The 12,171-nt window shown below is 48.1% G+C and overlaps 1 protein-coding gene across 3 annotated transcripts in view; it reads left to right on the forward strand.

Moving 5' to 3' along the window:
• The window catches only part of PKNOX2 (PBX/knotted 1 homeobox 2), a 256,654-nt gene that overhangs the window by 57,006 nt on the left and 187,477 nt on the right, over positions 1-12,171 (forward strand). For all 3 annotated transcript variants that reach the window (XM_082682727.1, XM_082682729.1, XM_082682728.1), the window contains one exon: positions 11,774-11,843. The gene's annotated coding sequence lies outside the window, so the exon portion shown is untranslated. The remainder of the gene's footprint in view (positions 1-11,773; positions 11,844-12,171) is intronic.

Below are 12,171 nucleotides of genomic sequence, written 5' to 3' on the forward strand. Positions count from 1 at the left end.
AGATGAAGAAACTGAGGCTCAGAGAAGTTCAAAGGTCACATAAGGTCAAAGGGCCGTGAGGACAGGACTGACTCCTGAGTCGTGACTAAAATTAACTTTCCAGGGTGCCTGGGTGGCTCAGTGGGTTAAAGCCTCTGCCTTCAGCTCAGGTCATGATCCCAGGGTCCTGGGATCAAGCCTTATATCGGGCTCTCTGCTCAGCAGGGAGCCTGCTTCCCCCTCTAAAAAAAAGAAATTAAATTAAATTAAATTAACTTTCCAGCATACCAAGGTGCTCATCGTTGCACTGAGTGAAGGGCCCAGATGCCCTCATCCCGTTCTCAGTTTCCTAGTTCCTTTTCCCTTTAGATTTCCTGCAGTGGATGCATAGGACTGTCTTCCATTCCAGACTAGAGGAGGCCCACCTCACTACCAGTTGTCTCCTACTTCCCACCAGTTTACCAAAAAAAAAATTTTTTTTTCTTTTCCTTTTCACCCTAGATTTTGTCGAGCACCAGCACTCTGGAATCCCTCCGGCTCAGATATTTCCACAGGAAAGTTGTCTTTCCTGCCGGCAGACTGGCCTGGGAGCCCCTGTCTCTTTCTGCCTGGCGGCTCCCCATCCGTGTTCTCCCCACTCAGCCTTCAGAGACTCGGGGCTCCCTGCTCTCTCTGTGGGCCCCGGGGTCCCTTGTCCTCACCTCAGCTGTCAGTGGCTTCTCGTCCTGCTCTTGAACATTCTAGGCTCTTGTTTTCTTTTCTGAGAGAAATTGAGAGACATTAGTGATGGCATGTATTTTTAAAAATTGAGGTAAACTACATCTAACATAAAATGGAGCGTCTTTGCCACTTGTAAGTGTACAATTCGTCCTGTTGCGCAATCATCATTACCACCCATCCCCGGAACTCTTTTTATCTTGCAAACCTGCAACTCTGTATCTGTGAAACCATTACCCCCCATCTCTGGTCCCTCCCAGCCCCGGCAGCTGCCATTTTACCTTCTTTCTCTGCCAATCTGACTTCTCTGTGTCCTTCACGTGAATCATACCATTTTTGTCCTGTGGTGACTGGATCATTTCACTTAGCATGGCAGGTTCATCCACGTTCATCCACGTTGTACCATGTGTCCGAATTTCCTTCTCTTTGAAGGCTCTGCTCCTTCCTCATACGTACTGACCGCGCTTTGTTCATGCTTTCACCCGTCCACGGACACCTGGGTTGCTCCCCACTTTCGGCTCCTTGACTAAAGCTGCTGTGAACATGGGTGTGCAAACCTCTCTGAGCCCCTGCTTTCAGTTCTTTGAGGGGTATCCTCAGAAGGGAGACGTGTGTTTAGGGGGGCTTAATTATTTACCAGTCTTCCATGAGTCTATTTTTATTTTATACTTTTTTTTTCTTTTTAAAGATTTTATTCATTTATTTGACAGACAGAGATCACAAGTAGGCAGAGAGGCAGGCAGAGAGAGAAGAGGAAGCAGGCTCCTTGCTGAGCAGAGAGCCTGATGCGGGGCTGGATCCCAGGACCCTGGGATCATGACCTGAGCTGAAGGCAGAAGCTTTAACCTACTGAGCCACCCAGGTGCCCCTATTTTTGTTTTATTCTTAAACTAACACCTGTTGAACCATGACTGGCCTCACTGAGGCTGTGGCACAGGCCTCAGAGGGCGCTTTCTCTGGGAGCCCTGGAGGCTCCTTCCTGTCCTCTCTCCCTAAAAGGCCCCCGACCCTCCCCACTCACTTCTACTCCCTTGTGGTGCTGCTTTTTTCTTCTTAGTGCTTAGCACCACTTGACTTACAGATATATGTGCATATATAGCTTGCTTGTTTCCCCCATTAGGATGTGAGCTCCATGGGACTTCTTGGTCTCATTCATTGTTGTATCTTTGGTGTCAGGCACAGGGCCTGGTACATGTGCCGAAAACAAAATTATTAAGTTATTCTTATTTTTTTAAGATGTGTGTGTTTATTTGGAGGGGGGTAGAGGCAGAGGGAAAGGGGGAATCTCAAGAATACTCCCCGCTGAGCAGGGAACCTAATGTGGGGCTCAGTCTCACGACCCCAATATCATAACCTGGGCCAAAATCAAGAGTAGACACTTAACTGACTGAGCCACCCAGGCGCCCTAATTATTGAGTTATTATTATCTCAGATGAATGATTGAATGAATGCATGAATAAGTGAGGTACTATTCCTACCTGCAAGGCCCTTCCGGTCTGGTAGGCAGAGAGACACGTTCAAATGGTTCTGTGGCAGAAGATACGGACTGTGAGAGCTTTGAAACGGGAGCAGTGGCTGTGGCTCTGGGACGGCCTGGAGAGTGGACCCTGGAAGTACCTGCATGTATGGGGCAGATTTTCCCCTTGACATTGATAAAAAGGCCCGTGTGACTAAGTAATTTTAAATTCGTTTCTGGGGTGCCTGGGTGGCTCAGGTCATGATCTCAGGGTCCTGGGATCGAGTCCTACATCGGGCTCTCTTCTCAGCCTGCCTCTCTGCCTACTTATCATCTCTCTGTCAAATAAATAAATAAATAAAATCTTTTAAAAATAAAATAAAATAAATTCGCTTCTGACCAGTCTCCTTACTTCATGACATGATAGTATCATCATCAGTCTCCAGGAAAGGAAACCAAGATGGAGCGAGATTAAGGAACTTGCCAAGGCCAAGAAGCTAGTGAGAAAGGCGGGTTTAGAGTCTTTTTCTTTCTTGTGTCAATTATTTTTCCTTATTAAGTTTCTTTTCACGAATTTACAAAAGTGGTGGTGCTCACAGCAGCCAGCAGCCAGGCAGAGATGTGCTACAGATGGTGTCCCTTCTTCCCTCTGTTCCCGGTGCCCCCGCAGCACCCGTGTGAACACGCTGGCCACCCCTTCCAGGCTGCCTCCACGCTCACACAAACAGAGCAAAGGGATCACCTCACTCACTCTGGAGTCTTCTCTGTTCTTACAAAAATGGAACCACTCCACACACATCCTCTGCTACTTACTTTTCTCATTTTGAACATTATGGCCATCTTGCATGGCAAAAGATGTTAGCTCTAACGCATACTTTCAATGGCTTCCTTTATGTATAGTATACTTGTCCCACAACTTATGCAACAAACCCGCTGTTGGTAGACATCTAGGATGTTTTTCACTTTTTCCCACGATAGATGCTGCCACATTATCCTTGGGCCCTGCTACTTTTCCCATAGAATACATTCCCAAAGTGTAGCTGCTTGGCCAGAGTCTATGTGTATCTTTAATGGTAATAAACACTGTATACTATTTTTCCAAAAGGTAGTAGCAACCCAATGTCCTGCTTTTAAGCACTGCACTTTCTAGGCCTGACTGACTGTCCCCATCCTGCTTTTCCTCAGAGCCTAGTCCCTCAGGTTCATCCTAGCCTCCTCCCACCTGATCCAGGACTCTCCAGGAAGGCAGGAGAGCCACCTCTTCCTTCTCTGACCTGTGGCCGTAGGTGACCCTGGGTAATGCTCTGTCCTCTCCCTTGGCCAGGGAGGACAAGAGGTCAAGAAACCAGGATTATTGTTCTAACTCTGTTGCAAACCAGCTGTTTGACTCGGGGCAAGTCACTTTACTCTTTTGTGCGTTGGTTTCTTCATTCATAAATTGAAGGAGGTTGGGCTGGAGGCCCTGTAAAGCCCTCCGCCTCTCCAGATGACCTCTGTAGTTTGAGACACCCACAGAGCTGGCTCCCAGTTAGTTGGAGCACTGGGGTCTGTCTGCTCTCTGGGGTGGCAGGGAGTGGGTGGGTGCTGAAGACAGGACAGAAGAGCCTTTCTGCTGCTAACTTATCTCAGACGGCCACCCTGTGGTCCTAACTGCTGGTTCTTGGTGGGTAGGCTGGGGATTCTGGAGTCAGACTGAGACAGACTTGGGTTCGAACCCAGCACGTCTATAATCCAGCGGCATCAACTTGGGCCGCTTGCCTCGCCTCCCTGCACCTTGACTTCTGAATCTGTTAAACGAAGAAGATGAAATGGCCACAATATTCTAGAACAGCGCTGTCTAATACAACTTTCTGTGATGATGGAGACGTCCTCTCTCTGAACCTTCCAGTACAATAGCCACTAGATACATGTCGAGCACTTGAAATGTGGCTGGTGAGGCTAATGCCTGCATTTTAAATTTTCTGTAATTTTAATTAATGAGGATTTGAATTAAAAAAGCTACGCATGGCCAGCAGCTACCTTGCTAGACTGTGCGGCTACAGAGGACGAACATGAGGCAGAGGGATTCAATGTGTAGGAAGCACTTAGCTAGTGCAGGGTCTGGCACATAGTAAGCACTCAATAAATGTTTGCTATTATTAGGTATTATGCATCTTGCTTTCCGGCCCGCCACACCTCGTGGCTTTCAATGACACCCCATACTGGCTGTCCCAGAGTCACCTGGGGGAAGGAGGGAGAGGGGGAAGGTGTTGCTGCGGTGGTGCCTGTCAGTAATGAGCCTTGCACTAAATGTTTCTGGTCTGCTCCTTTCCCTGGAGGGTCATGTGAGCCAGAGTGGTATGTGGCCTGCTTTGCAAGTGATTAACATGGTGTAAGCAATCTGCATAGAGAGAAAAAAACCCTCCGTTGGTATTCCATTATTCTATTAGAGTTTCAGAGCCGGGATTAAGTGGACATGATTTCTTCCTATGGGCCATTAATTTTGTTTTATTGCTGGTCTGATGGCCATTACCCTTTTTTGCCAATGCATTCCCCCATTAGGTTTGTACAATTAACAAAATATGTGCTGTTAGGGCTTTGATAGGAACAGTGGGATGGAAATAAAGGGAGGGGGGTATAGCCGCCCCTGAGTTGGGGTGGGGCGAAGCTGGGCCCGGGGGTGGGGCCTCAGGAATAAAGCGGGGTGGGGCTTCTTCAGCACCTGCCCTGTAGCCACTGGCATTCCAGGGAAACTGCCCTAAGACCTTTGCTGGCTCTCCCCAGGCTGGGCGTGGAGCTGCCCAGGTGAGAGGGAAGGACACGAGGCAGGCCTGCCTGGGGCTACTGGTATTTTCCTGAATCCCATCCTCCACCCTCCAGCTGGCACAGCACAGCCAAGAACATAATGAGCCACCCACCCTCGTGCTGTCACCTTGAACCCGAAACTCTTCAGTAGGCAGAGTAAGTCAGCCTCTGGGTGTGTGCCCCGTGATGGGAGAGACTTCCAGGGTGACACTCGCCTTCTCTCGGGGTACACAGGAGGGCCCGTGCGTGATTAAAAGGGGTGACTGATCCTCGGCTTCATCTGGTGATTGCCACGTGGACAGACAGGATTGGCATTGTGAGGTCGTCCAGTCTTTGGGGAAAACTTAGAAATATGGATTGTTAAAACGTGAAATCTCCCACTTTTTAGATGTTGGCAGAATTTATAAAAATGCCATGGGGTGTCTGGGTGGCTCAGTCAGTGAAGTGTCTGCTTTCAGCTCAGGTCGAGGTCCCAGGATCCTGCGATCGAGCCCTGCATAGGGCTGCTTGCTCAGCGGGGAGCCTACTTCTTTCTCTCTCTCTCTCTGCCTGCCACTCTGCCTGCTAGTGTTCTCTCTCTTTGTCAAATAAATAAATAAAATCTTAAAAAAAAAAAAAGAATTTATAAAAATACTGGACAGGCAAGAGTCAACACAGGGTGGCCAGTTGGCAACCTCTGTCAGAGAGCGAAGACTCATTGAAGGTTTTTAAGGAGGAGTGGCCATGTCCAAATTTGAGTTCCAGAAAGACCCTCTGCTGAGAAGGTGGAAGGTGGGCAAAAATGGGGTAAAGCTACAGGCCAGGAGACTGATTAGGGCCCGGGAAGAGAGAGAAAGCCTGAGGCAAAACACTGACAATGCCAAGCAAAGAAGAACAGTGATGATCCCGACAGAGAATCAGCAGGTCCTGGTGGGTCTTGGTGTAGTCCCACCTCAGAGGCTGGCCGCAGGGCCAGGAGGTTGCCCTGTGAGCGGGTCCTCCATTCCCTGAGGGTTTGCCTCTGCAGAGGGCCCTGCCGCCCTGGGAGCCCATGCCTCACTTCCATCTGATGTAGACAGATCACGAGGGCCTCCGGTTTCTTCTGGAGTTCTCTAGTTCCTTAGGAAAGTCTAGGATGAGCCCACCAAAATAGCAGGGTTTTATACGCATACCTGTACTTCCAGGCACAGCCCCAAGATTAGAGGCTCGGGCCCGGGCAGGGCCTGGGGACCGTGACTCAGGGACCTTTTCCAGTTCCTCTGTAACTGGCCGGCCAGGACTGTGTGGCGCCTGTGGGGGCTGAAAACAGGTATGGAATTGAGCCTCCGTTTTTTCCCAGGCTTTGGGAATGGCCAGGTGGGATGCATCTCAGAGTAAAGAATTTAATGCCGGGCCATTTTATCAGTATTCAATTACCCAGGTACTGTGTACTTTAGAGACTGGTGGCCAGGGCTCACCGCACTCTGACTGCCAACCTCATTCAACAAATGTAAGCAGCCGCAAGCTGTGGTCAGGTGATGAGGGGAGCACAAGGGGAACAGAAAGGAGACTTGACAATGTGGTGGGACACCCAGGACACACCGTCTGGATGGGCGTGGGGTCCTTCCGGGGTTTCCTCCTGGAACGGTCTGTTCATGTTTTGTCTTTCTCGGAAGTTTTGCTCATATGCCCATGGAGGGGTTTTCAGAGAAGAAAAGCATGCAGAGAGACTCTTGGTGTCCAAGAATGGCTTTTCATAATTTGTCGTCATCCCAAAGGTCTGGCTAGGGCAAGGGCAGAAATGCTTTCATGGGCAGTGGTATGAATGCAGAAGTCCTCAACCTTCTTGCTTTGCCTCTTTCTCCCTTTCCATTCAGCTGCTGCCAGCCATTAAATCTTAACGCTTAAAAAAAAAGTAGCCCTCATTTATTATTACTATTAATATGTTCCAAGCATTGTACAAAATGCTCTAGATGCATCGGCTCTTTTAAATATGCTACTATTGGGGCACCTGGGTGGCTCAGTGGGTTAAAGCCTCTGCCTTCGGCTCAGGTCATGATCCCAGCGTCCTGGGTTCAAGCCCCATATCAGGCTCTCTGCTCAGTGGGGAGCCTGCTTTCTCCTCTCTCTCTCTGCCTGCCTCTCTGCCTACTTGTGATCTCTGTCAAATAAATAAATAAAATCTTTAAAAATAAATAAATAAATAAATAAATAAATATGCTACTATTACCCCCCTTCTAAAGATGAGAAAATTGAGGTTTGTATAGATGAAGGTTTGGTAAGGGATGGCCCCAGGTTTGAACCCAGCACTCCCTCTGGTTCCCACATCTTGACTCTTAACCAGGGTGAGATACTGAGCTCCTTAGAATGAGACTTAGCGCCCTCCCTGGCAGGTTAATCTGGGCAGCCTCTGAGGTGTGTAGATGTCAGACAGAAGTTTGGTTTAAGAATTATTTGGTAGTCTAACCCTATCATTTTGCCTATGGGGAAACTGAGGCATGGAGGGATTTGAAGTTCCTTGTCCAAGATTGCACATCAATGATGGAGTAAGGAGGGGCATGAACCCGTGTCTTGACACCTCTCTGTTAGGGGCGCTCTCTCGGTTAAACTCATCCTCACAAGCCCCAGGCTTCTCTCTTTCCACCCTCCCGACTTACCTAGGGGTGCCTCCTGGTGCCGCTCAGCTTTCCCGGAGCACGTGCTACCTCCTATGGGAAGCTTTGTCCTGTCCCTCTCTCTACATTGTTCCCAGACAAACATGAGCTTTCAACAACTCCTCCCTCATTCATCATTTCACCAGTTTCCTCATATTAATAAACGTAAGTGGTCCATTTTATATATAGTTCCTTTTTGTTTTCAGACCTGAGTTTCAGTTCTGGTTCCATGATGGCGTGGCTGCTTGTGTGCAGGTTTTTGGCATGACGGCTTGCCCGCCAGGCCCCCCAGCTGCTGGCTTTGGAAGGCCCTAACATACATGGCACAAAGGTGGTTCCCCAGCCTGCGTCCACGGGTCAGCGCCAAGTTACGCAGACTTCTCCACGCGTGCGTGGTCATGAGTGAAAAAAAAGGCCAGTGTGGAGAGGTTGCATATTCACATATGTGTGTGTGTGTGTGTGTGTGTGTGTGTGTGTGTGTGAAAGAGAGAGAGAGGCGAGGGGAGAGGGAGAGGGAGAGAGAGAAGAGCAGGCAGACAAAGAGATAGAGACAGGAAGAGAGGGCAGAGAGGGAATGCTTCCCACACTGCTCTATTTATTCCGTTCAAAGAATGGTCCTTGTTACTCTTCTTCCTTTGGGGGGTTGAATTACTGCATGAAACGATGGTGAACGAAGACAGGAGTAAGGTTTTCTCAGTACATGATTTTGTAAACTCTATCAGTCTCCTGATGTTATTTTAACATTTCAAAGATGGGCGAAGCCACGTCTGGGAAATCACACTGTGGGGCAGCTTCTCACCCAGTACAGTCTCCCTGCAGTGCTGGGGAGCTCACTACCTTCCTAGGAAGCCTACCCGTTTTTGCATGGTTCCCATTGCTAGACTTTTCCCTTACATTGAAATGAAGGTTGACTTCCTCTAACATTTAGCAATTAGACCTGATCCTACTGTCTAGAGTCACACAGCCCGTCTTTCATACAGTTGCTTCAAATATTTGGAGGGCCACCATGTGGGAGAAGGACAGGCAATCTTAAAGAGGGACAAACATAAGCAGGAGTCTTATTTCTTCTCTCATATCTTCTACTGCACAGCCTCCTAGTAATGAAAATAACACCCAACAAAATAGTATTAAAGAGCTAGCGTTCAGGGAGTGGTGATTTTGTGTGAGCCACGGTTCTAAGTGCTTTGCAGCTTACAGAATCATTCAATCCTCACTCAAACCTTAGAGCTGGAACCCTTATTAGCCCGATTTTGCAGAGGGAAAACTGAGGCAGAGAGACGTTAAGCAACCTCTCCTTGGTCGTGCCACTAGTAAGTAGTGGAGTCGGGACAGAAAACTGAGCAGTCTGATTCCAGAGCTTGGACTTTTAGCTACTGGTCGGTCATCTTTGTTCACCTCTCCTCTTCTCTGTCAAAGTTATTAAGATATAATGCCTGAACTGCGTCTTAAACCAATATGGATTGATAAGTCTGAAGTGAGGGGACTGTTCATCCCGCAGTTGGACACTGTATGGCTATTAATACAACCTAAGATCACAGGTAACGTGTTTGTAGCAACATACTCTAGGCTCATCCCAAACTTATATTAAATTCTAATCACCTGAACCATTTCTTTCTTTCTTCCTTTTTTTTTCTTTTTTAAACCAGGTTACCCTATTCTGTGTTTTTGCAATTGATTTTTGAATATAAGAGTGGGATTTGGTGTATATATTCTTGTCAAACCTTTTTCTACAATTCTGTAAAAAATAAAAATGGATTTTCATGTGGACATGGGATATAGTAATTTGGTGGTTTAGAGTGATGATAGGATTGTGGGCTGTATTTCTTTATTTTCAGAATTATTTCTTTTATGGCTGTCATGATCTTATTGTGCAAAAACTGGTAGAGGAAAAAAATGGACTTTTTCATTTTGGCCCATTCTTGCAGCTTGTTGAAAGCTTTATAACACTCTTGAATCCATCTCTCCAGAAGCGGCTGTCCTTCCCAGTTTCGCAGCATATGCAAAAGGCAAGTCTGCCATATCTTCTTCTAAGTTGCTGGCGGCTCAAGAGTCAATCCCAGAGAGCACGGATAAAGTGCTACTGCGTGCAATTCAGTCTAGACACTTCTTACATTGAGTTCACGTATGCTCAGTAGCAGTGTGTCTGTTGTTTACAAGACTCTAAGTTGGAGCCCATGGCCGACCATTGCCAACCCATGTCTGGTTCTGAGCTGCTGGTTATGGATTCTGTTGGGAAGGAACAGGGTCTACCAATGAACATTTCAACAGACAATACTGAAAACCCAATACATCCTGGGCCCTCTGCTAGGTTCTGGGGCTTCACCGCTGCATGAGATGTGGTCCTGTCTTTAAGGAATTGCAGTCCAGGGTTCTGCACTTACCTCAGAGGAACTTCCTTGAACCATTAACCTCAGTCATGCAGATGTTAGTAGACAGCCCCAGAGGAAGGGCCTCAGCCTGGTGGACGTCATCATGAACAAAAGGGACATTTTCTTTCCATGAGCACATCACACTATACCACATGCCTGAATTATCTATCTGAAACTCCTCTTCTTCCAAGAAGCCTCTCTGTCTTAATTAAAAGGAAGATCTTTTTTAAAAAAGATTTTATTTATTTATTGGAGAAAGAGAATGAGAGTAAGCATGAGCAGGAGAGGGCCAGAAGGAGAAGCAGACTCCCCACTGAGCAGGGAACCCAATGTGGGGCTTGATCCTGGGACTTCAGGATTATGACCTGAGCTGAAGGCTGTTGCTTAACCAACTGAGCCACCTAGGCACCCTAAAAAGAAGATTCCAAAGGGTTGGGGCAGATGAGGGGGCTCCTCTTCTCCGTGTCATTTCCTTGTTGAAAAACTAAATGGCTCTACCAGCTTCTGGCCCAAGCCTGACTTCTCAGAGTCCTGATGTTCTGGCCCCAACTGGCTTACTCAGTGTTGGTTCCTCCTTGGTCCCTCTCAGGCAGACCAGCATCTGCATTGCCTTAGGGCATTCCATGCTGCCCCCTCCCCCTCATCCTTGCTTGGATTGCTCCCTTTCTTGGAATGCCCTCTTGCTCCCGTCTACCAGCCAAACCTTGCCTGTCTGGTCTCCAAAGCCCCACTCGTGTTCTCCCTCCTCCTGAATACTTCCTTGAGTGCCTCAGCTCTCGCCAACTTCCTTTCTCTGTGGAGAGAGTATTATAGTCCCTACCACACAGTTCAGCACTGCTGTGCATATGGTCTCATCTCTGATGCTGTTCTATGTAGGTCATCTTACAGCGTGGCAGCACTTCTATACCAGGACCCACCCTTGGGTGTTATTCCTGCTGCACCCAGCCAGTGTAGACCATGGAGCAGACACATGATAAGCTTGTGCTGGGTTTTTCTTTTTCTTTTTTAAGATTTTATTTATTTGAGAGAGAGAGAGAGAGAGATCAAGAGAGAGCACAAGCAGGGTGAAGGGCAGAGGGAGAAGCAGACTCCCTGCTGAGCAGGGAACCCGATGTGGACTCGATCCCAGGACTTCGGGATCATGACCTGAGCCAAAGGCAGACAGAGACTTAATTGAGCCACCCAGGTGCCCGTGCTGGGTTTTTCTTGTTGTTGTTATTACTTTCTTCCAGAAAGAGAATTAAAAGCAGTCACATTCTTTATCTTTCCAGTCTTACCCTCATTATGCTTCTTTAGGCGACTTCTTTCCCTTTTATCCCAGTTTGGACACCTCACCTTTCCTTGAACATTCTCTCCTCCATCGGGACCTTCCTTAATCCTGCGGTCAACAACAGTCTTGGCTTTGTGGTTTGCCAGTGTTGTGCAGCCTTCCCCGTATAGGTTGCAAGCTTTCATGGGGGCTGCACAGCTCTGTCCCCCTGCATGAGGTCCTCCATCAGACCGGAGGCATCAGTAAATGATTATTGCTTTGGTCAGCTCAGGGCTCTCAGCAGCCATGAGCCTGTTTTTCTCCGGGATTCCTATAGGGAAGGGGATGAAACTCACAGGAAATTGAGGCACCAAGCAGGTAAGGAGGGAGCGATCCTCTCTCTCCGTCCTGGTTAGCTGTCCTAACCAATAGTCGTCCTGCACCCGGAGTCCCTTCATCAGGAAACGTTCCCACTCGGCACTGTGGGAATAGAGTCCTGGCTTTGCTCCTGCAGCCGACCCACTCTGAGGCTTCCCTCTACCCCACCTCGGCTCTCACTTCCAGCAGAATCATACACATCTATAAAAACCTTTTCTTTCATTGGCAGGTGAAGTCCGGAGGAGGATTCTGAGGCTTCCTGTCCTCCATGCCGCTCACCAGAAAAGGAATTGTGAACTGTAAGTAACTGTGCTCGGTGTTTCCATGCTGACTCAATGAGGTTACGGGTTAAGGACCAGCCCTGAACCTGATCTTTAACAGCCATGCATTGTGCAAGAGCAATACCCAACAATGGGTCAGAACGTAAAATACGGTGGACTTCTAATTAGATTAGGTCTGAATGTGACAAAGAAGCCCTGTAATATGACATCCTACTTAATTAGACTTTAGTGATTGTGCATTAAGGTGGACTTGATGTGTCATGTGTTTCATGAGTGTCGGAGAGGGAAGCTCTTGGGTTTGCAAGGCCAACCCAGCCACTGTCATCTGTGGGCTGAGCCGGGGAGG

The sequence above is a fragment of the Mustela nivalis genome (genome assembly GCF_964662115.1).
Source record: "Mustela nivalis genome assembly, chromosome: 9".
NCBI classification, from domain to species: Eukaryota; Metazoa; Chordata; class Mammalia; order Carnivora; family Mustelidae; genus Mustela; species Mustela nivalis.